This window comes from Eptatretus burgeri, chromosome 6 (genome assembly GCF_056783735.1).
Source record: "Eptatretus burgeri isolate ZD-2024b chromosome 6, Ebu_testis_v1, whole genome shotgun sequence".
In the NCBI taxonomy this organism is placed as follows: Eukaryota; Metazoa; Chordata; class Myxini; order Myxiniformes; family Myxinidae; genus Eptatretus; species Eptatretus burgeri.
This window is the reverse complement of record NC_140966.1, coordinates 1,565,636-1,574,369: the sequence shown is the minus strand read 5'-3', so window position 1 is coordinate 1,574,369 and position 8,734 is coordinate 1,565,636.

Here is an 8,734-nt window from a genome sequence, read left to right as displayed (position 1 = left end):
GATGTTTGATTAATTTCATTGTAGATGTCGCACCTCAAAAGAACAATTTTTTGGAGTGTGTATTATTGGTAGACACAGCAATTCAGTGTAAAAATTCAGTGATGATATATCGTAGTGGGTGGATTCAGTGACCTTGGCAACCATTTTTTTTTCGATTTCTAAATGGTTTCTGGTTACCATCACAGAAATATTCAATCACAGGTGAGATGTACTTCATTTCTTACAATATTTTCGATATTGCCAACCTTTTAGCAATGTCTTATTGAAATGGCCAGATGTTCCCCCAAAAAACTGACAGTTTTCAAGCTGACAGTTATATCCAAATGTTCAACATTGCAATGAAGTAAAAATCTTTTCTCCGGTGGTGTTATCTTCTCTCTAGGTTAAGCCCCAAACCCCATTCGCCAAATCGCTGATAAATAAATAAATATTTAAAAATGAAAAAGCAAAGCTGTAATCTCTACCCCTATTCTGCATCGCCTCCTGGTGGCAAATGTTACCGAGGTGTTTATCAGTAGCCAATGTAAGCAATGGGGTGATATTACATGATCGGAAATATACCATATTAGCAAAGGCTGTACAAAATTGTCAGCCTGTTCAGATAGAACCCCAAGCAGTTGCATTTTTGGCTGCATCCAACAGCACAAAGATAAATTTTTCCAAGAATATTTATTCATCGAGCACAATGTGCAGGGAAATTTTTATAACAAGGAACAGACATTTCGTTTTTAGAATGCAACTATCAAAAAGTGGCAGATGGATTGAATCTCTTTCAAGGCATTATAACCAATGGTTCGGTCTTAACTGAATGCTGCTGCTGCTGTACTGTGTGCCAATATGCCTGCAGAGAAAGGGATAAGCAGACACACCATGATTCTCACTATAACACCATAAACACAGATGGCCATTTTCTTGCCAGCATCCACGAGCACATCAAACCTCGGGTATTCCATTACGCATTACCAAGAGGCCTGGGTATTATAAGCCACTGCAGCGAGTCACAGGAAGACTGGGCCGCAATCGCTGCAGTGCTCCAGGGATCGCAGTTGGAAATGAATAAAGATTGTATGTGTTCTGACGACTCGAAAGTCGGAATGGGATTGTTTTCACTGGGTGCAGTCTGGGTCTTGAGGTGTGATGTTGCATATGAGCCAAGGAGGTGGATGTGGACTAAATGTTGTCAATTCAGCACCTTGAGAATAAGATTATTACGTAATGGCTCAAGGAGAATGAGAATGAAGTTTTATATGTAATTCGCTGCAACAGAATATTAAGAAAATGGCTGCTTTTTGACAATGTTATATATCAAATATAAAAAGCTCTTTCTAACTACTGAATGACTAACTCACTGACTGATATTAAAGATCGGTACTTTCCGGGTGACGTAGAAAGCTGAAATTTTTTGGTCGATGGACATCGAAGCCAATGTCCCGGGAAAAATCAAAGAATCATCAAACAACATCGAGAAATGAAAATATAAATAAATGAAAAAAAAATGAAAAAAATGCAGGTGAGCGAACCGAGACAATGGGGAAGCACGGTAATTTTGTGTGCTGACAGACATCGAAGCCAACACTACAGAAAAATCACAGTACTGACAGAAAACATCTATATATGAAAATATAATTAAATGAAAAAAATGCAAAATAAATAATTGAAAAATCAAATGCAGGTGATCGACCTGAGTCAATGGGGAAGCACAATTCATAAGCTTACACAAACCGTTTTTTTATTGTTCTCATTTAACGCGTAAGCATACCGCATACTGTGCATATGTGTGTGTGTGTGTGTGTGTGTGTGTGTGTGTGTGTGTGTGTGTGTGTGTGTGTGTGTGTGTGTGTGTGTGTGTGTGTGTGTGTGTGTGTGTGTGTGTGTGTTTGTGTGTGTGTATAAACATGAATACACATGTGTATATAATCTCGACACTAATAAATATCAATGTGTGTGTCAGTGTGTCTCCTCCAAAACTCCAAAATCATAAAACGGCCTTATTTACTTATCTCGGCTTATTTACTTATATTGGCCTTATTTAAAAGAGCCTTAAATAATTAAAATACTTAACGGCCTTATTTAATTATATCCTTCATCAGGCTATCTTTGACCACCTCAGTCTCTGGAGTCTTAAGGCTTTTCTTGGGAAATCTCTCTGGGGTCAGAAACCGCCATGTTTTTTGGCCTACTCGACCATGCCTTGATTTTGAACAGGCCGCAACTATTTCTTAATGATAAAGTTTTTTTCCCTCCTTCCTCACTCATATTATGTTGCCTGTTCATCAAAGCTATAAATCGCTGTTTCCATCAATTTTGGCAGGAATATAGTTTTGAAATGGAGTTTGGAACGGTTTCATGCATTATATGATACGATTTTCCACGATACACTCTCACGGGCTAATTAAAGTATCACCAAAATATTATTTCGGTTTTGAGGATCGGATATATTCCGGACTAAATATGTGTCGAAATCTATTGTGAAATCTCATGATTAAAAAGAAATATCGAGTCTAAGAAACTAAGCTGTTATACCTATTTACTTTCAGCAAGCAAGGCGATGTTCTCTCTTTCTCCATACATACACAAGAAAATGTAAAATTTCCGAAGCATTCAACTTATCTTTTTCTACTATCTGGAGAATTCTATTGAGTGAACAAAAAATTTAGGAACGTGCCACAATTTACCAGCTTCATTGAGCTGTAAGATTTAATGTATTCACTGCTGGACCTTGTGCTCTGTTCCCCAGAGAAACTGCCTATTCATACTGTTTGCCAGATCTATATCTATATTTTCGGAGGTTTCACGAGGTGCTCTGTAGAGAATCAAAGCAACTCTGGTAAAAAAAACGGACGTTTTTAAAAAAAAAAGTTCGAACGTTTGCGCAAACCCCGAACCGATGTTCCTTGTTACACGCGCACAGACGAGAAAGCAAAATGGCAGATTTATAGATTAATTTTATGACATTAACTGCCCCGTGCGCAGTGAAGACATGCTCTAAAGTTAACGGAATCCTTTATGGAATGCATCGACAGCCTGGCCAACTTTTCCTTTTCAACTATTGAATTGGAGTGCTTAAGCCACTTTCTGAGCACGGATTGTTGACAGTGACAACACGTGATGTCATTCTAAATGAATTGTTCACTCAATGGGGATGGAATTGTAGCGCCACATCATTCAGAGCGAGTGGTTCATGCACCATCACCCTGAGCAAGTGGTTCGTGCTCCGTCACTCTGAGCGAGTGGTTCGTGCTCTGTGACCCTGAGAGGTTTGTGCTCCATCACGCTGAGTGAGTGGTTTTGGCTCCATCACCCTGAGCGAGTGGTTCCTGCTCCATCACCCTGAGCGAGTGGTTCCTGCTCCATCACCCTGAGCGAGTGGTTCATGCTCCATCACCCTGAGCAAGTGGTTCCTTCTCCTGCACCCTGAGTGAGCATTTCCTGCTTATTAGTATTTATTAAAATTGAATGTGAATTTTCCTGTCATGTGATTGTGGGTAACATTTACAGGTCTCCTGGTTCTCATCCTGAAATTTTCAACAATATCTTGATTTTTGTCATGATGTTAATTGCTCGAGAAAAGAAACTCTTATTTAATGGGAGATTTTAATTTCAACTTACTCAATTGATCTCATCAACAACCCACTGATGACTGTTAACACTTTTTATTCATGTTGATTTCATCCACTGATTAACCAGCCAACTCACATTATCTCTCTAACTACTTCCCTTATTGACAATATACTTACCAATAACGATGATGATATTTATGCAGGGATCCTTAATATTGACATTTCTGTTCACTCACCTCTATTCCAGATAACCTCTTCATGCTTTCTAAATTATACTTCTGTTAAAAAGTGTTATGGCACTCGGGAAATCACCTTGTGTTCTTTCACTGCAGATATCAAATCCATGGATTGGGGGAAGTCAACAAGTGCCATCAAGCGAACTCTGCTTACAATACTTTTATTTCTTTTCTCACGAACTCTTACAATCGCCATTTCCCACTTATTACGACAAGAAATAGAAGTGGACAAGTGGAAGAGGAAAGACCAATCATCCATGGCTCACCCAGTCTATCATCAATTCCTGTCATTCCAAAATAGGTTGTTTTGGCACTTCTTACATAATTCCTTTGAGAATAATGGGTGACATTATAAGAGTTACCATAATCTATCAACTATTACTATCCGATTTGTCAAAAAAATTATTGCATCAATAAGTTAAATATGAATAAAAATTATATGAAGAATACTTGGCGTGAAATTAATAAAATTCTTGGCAAATAAAAAAGCGGATATTCTGTAAAATTGCTCCAATGGGCAGGAGGTTCACTCGAATCCTCGAGATATTGTTAACGCCTTAAATTCTTATTTTACTAACATTGGTGCATCACTTTGTAATAAAATCTCACCAACATAAACTTCAGGGACTATTTGCACAACTCTAATACATCATCTTTTTTCCTTGTACCAAGAAATTCTTTCGAAATAATTGAGATTGGCAGGAAGCTCAATAGTGCCAAGAGTTGTGGCTTTGATGAAATTCTTTCTTCTGTGATAAAGTCTGTCATTTCTTTTATTTCTCACCCCTGAGCCCATATATTCAATCCATCATTTCTTTCTGTTTCTGTTCCTCTGAATCTGAAGTTTGCTAATGTTACTCCCGTTTTCAAAAGTAGCGATCGACAGTTCATTCACAATTACAGACCCATATCTGTTCTTCTGTGTTTTTCTAAAATGTTGGAGAGACTTGTTTATAACCATCGAACTAAATTTCTCTCTAAATTTAACATTATTTTTGATAGGCAGTATGGCTTTCATCATAAACACTCCACAGATATGGCTCTTATACATATGACATTTAATTTCAAATTCCCTCCCTGACAGATTGTATACCGCTGGTGTTTTCATTGACTTGTCCAAAGTCTTTGATATGATTGATCATAATATTCTTCTCTCCAAACTTGATGTTTTATTCTTTTAGAAGTTGTGCACTTGAATGGTTTAAATACTGTCTTACTAATAGGCAACAATTTACAGTTGTTAAAAGCTCTAATTCGTCATAGAGAGCTATCAGCCATAGGGTTCCCCAAGGTTCTATACTTAGGCCTCTTCTTTTCCTATTATATGTTAATGATCTTCATACTTGTTCTTCTTTATTATCTTTTTTTTCTCTTTGCTGATGATACAACTATCATCTATTCCAATCCTAGTTATGAATGATCTGTGCTACTCTTGATAGTGAGCTCAGTAACGTTTCATCCTGGTTTAAACCAAACAAACTCTCCATAAATTCCATAAAACCAAGTGTATGTTCTTTAGAAAATCCACCAAACCTCTGTCTGACAGCATTTCTTCTATCTATACAGACAATAAACCCATGACTTTTGTTCATTCGACATAATTTTTAGGTGTTACCTTGGATGACAAACTTAACTGGACTAATCACATTTCATTGACTGCTAAGATTGTTTCTCGAAACACGGGCATACTGTCTGAACTTCATACCTTCCTTCCTCCTTGTATTTTATTATAACTGTATCATACGTTAATTCAGCCATACTTGAACTATTGTAACATTGTCTGGGTATGCTTTAATAACAATCAGTACACTCACTCTGTTATTCAAAAGTGTTCCATAAGGATCTGTGCCCTTTCTCATCCATGGGACCACATTGCACCTCTTTTCACCAAACTCAACACATTGACACTTTTTCCCATTAATAAATTCCATACAGGGATATTTATGTAAAAGCATATCAATAATCTTTTTCCACAAGTCTTTTCATCTGACTTTGCAGCAGTCCATGATATCCACAATCATTTCACGATATAACAAGAAAACTTATTTCTACCTTTTACTCGCACATCATATTCTAGTAATACACTACGTTATTATGGGCCACGTCTTTGGAATGGTATTGATGGAGCAATAAAGGCACAGTTGTCTGTGGGTCGATTTAAGCCTTCTGATAAACAAAATTTCATCTCCTATTATTAAAAATTTCCTGTCTTACACATTGATTTGTTATTCACCATTGCAACTCTTTTCTTTATTATTTCAGTTCTTTTTAAATGTTTGTTGTTGTTATTCACAGTATTCTTGACCATTTTTCCATAATTCTATGTCATTCCTTAGTTTTGTTCGAATTTATCGTTTTTTATTTATATTGTTAGTCCAAAGGCATATCAATACATGCCTTGGCTTCTGAATATGCCTTCACATTTGCCTCTGTATGTGTTATTTTAATTGTATCCTTCTGAATTCACCAAGTTTCGGAAATATTACTTTCATATATTTTTCTTTTACTGAACTTATATTGGCAATTATGGAAATGATTTTTGAAATTGCAAAATTGAAAAAAAATTCAAAATAATTTACAAAAATAATGATAACATTGTACCAAACCATATATTAATTAATACAAATAATATGAACAAAAATAATAATAGTACAGGTAGTATCATTTGGCAAGAATAATAATGAACACATAAAACCCCATCCTGGCCCAAACACATCTGGGCTTGGTGAAAACAAACTAATGCTCAAGCAGTACAGCAGACATGTATGCACCAAGGCCTTGAATACAAATTAAAATTTGGTCCAATTGACCAACAAGCCCACTTTTAATTATTGTGGGTTTTAAAGGGTAATTCTGAAGGGTTCCAAAGGGTAATTCCAAACGGTTCTAAAGGGTAATTCCAAAGGATACTTTTAAAGGGTAATTCTATGGGGTTCCAAGTGGGTAATTCCAAACAATTCCAGAGTTCTAAAGGATAATTCCAAAGGATATTTCTAAAAGGTTCTAAAGGGTAATTATAATGGGTTTCATTCATTTCTAGGCTTTGCCTATTTCATATTAAAAATGCCAAACTGAACCACTTCCTTCGGACAGAGGTGAGATTTTTGAATTATATGCAGATGGAATGTTTTTGCCTTGTGCAGGTAACCCAGGTTATGTTTTTTTTGCTTCGACAAAGCTGTCAGTTGTCTATACACTGAGCAAATAAAGGTTTGCATCAGAAGAATATGTTGCTTGCTTGGAACAGCTCGTTTTAATAATGTTGGTACTCAGCTCGTTTTAATAATGTTTAAGAAAAGGAATTACTGCTTTTTTTTGTTAGGAACACTAACAAAATATAATGACGTAAATAAATACAATCAAATAGAGTACAAAGACATTTAACTTGGTGTTGGCTTAGCGGTTATGGTAGTGGCTTGGAATCTTAGGCTCCCGAATTCAAGCCCCGTTACCCACTGAATTAACACCAGGGGGTTGACTCAGCCTGTCATCCTGAGGTCGGTGAAATGAGTACCAGTGTAGCAGCCAAAAAGGCTGCACATGAAGGGAAGGGGTATTGACGGATTGATTAAATCTGGTATTGGTGTGGTACAGGCATGATGGGCCGAATGGCCTCCTCTTGAGCCTTAATTCCTTGTAATAATTGTAATTTAGGTCACATGACGATTGACAAGTCTATGGATTAATTTTTTTAAGTCATTCATTGGTTAAAATGATTACATTTTTGAAAGAGTCCCAATATATGGGAAAAATTCAGTTTAAATTATTGCAAAAAACATGTTGAACAATAATAGTTTTCTACGTATATAAATCGTGGCTTATATATATTAACAGTCTTTTGGTACGTACAGTGGCCATTCTGCTTGTCCTGGAGCACTCTCATTGACCCTCCAGTGGTACCATAATCAAAAAGCAGATTTAAAAATGCTGAGCCTAAAAGTATTGGCTGCCAAACAGACAGCAAGTTTTGTGGCCTACCTTTAGTCTAATTGCAACTGTCATTGGCTTCAGGTTTCACGATTTTCATTTAAAAATACATGGTGAAGATATATTGAACTATAATTGAATACTTCTACTACTTATGCATTTTCATGGCTCCATTTATTTCAACATTCTTGTGAGGTAGGACACTGAAAGTTATTCATGCAAGTTTTTTGAGAAAGCAGTTGGTCAGGCCTGACATTCACCTGAAAGTGTCAGGAATGTGGCATGAATTCAACCAGTTCACCTACTTTTAAGAAGAAAAAAAAAACACATATTTTACTGACACCAAATAATGTCAGCAGAAATGTGAAAAGTTTGGTCCCTTGAATGTACTTTAAAGATCACAATGTGCCTTTGCAGAAGGATGCAAATTTGACCCATTATCTGCTGGTCGCATCTTAATGACTGGCCACTGTATGCACCTAGTGCAAGTACACTGGCCCAATTCTAAATTTCTGCCTTGATCTATTCGGAGTAAAGCATACATGCCATGCTTTATTTGAGCCGTGCCTCAGTAATTAAGATGCAACCAGCAGATCATGGGTCAAATATGCATTAATCGATAGATAGTTTAATTGTTCTCATGCTCAAAACGTGATTGAGCCATAAAATAATAGGTACAGGTAAGTGATTCTATAATGACGTAACATCGAGTCACGTGCAGACATCACCAGCTGCTGTGTCTCGAGTATCTCGCAGCGCGTGGCTGTTTGTGCACTTGCTCCCTGGAAAGTGTTTATTATCTCAACTCTGCCAGAGAATGCAAGGCAGACAAGTTAAGAGGGTATAATTAGCCCTGAAATAGACTTCAACTTAACTGCTACGTAACGAGCGCCTCAGCGGCTAATGGTGTCTTTACTGTTCCAAAAAGGGCCACAAGAGCGAACATTCGATTGCAGTCTTGACTCACTTTTTTTCTACAAAGCATATTATCCAGATACTTTTTTATACAAA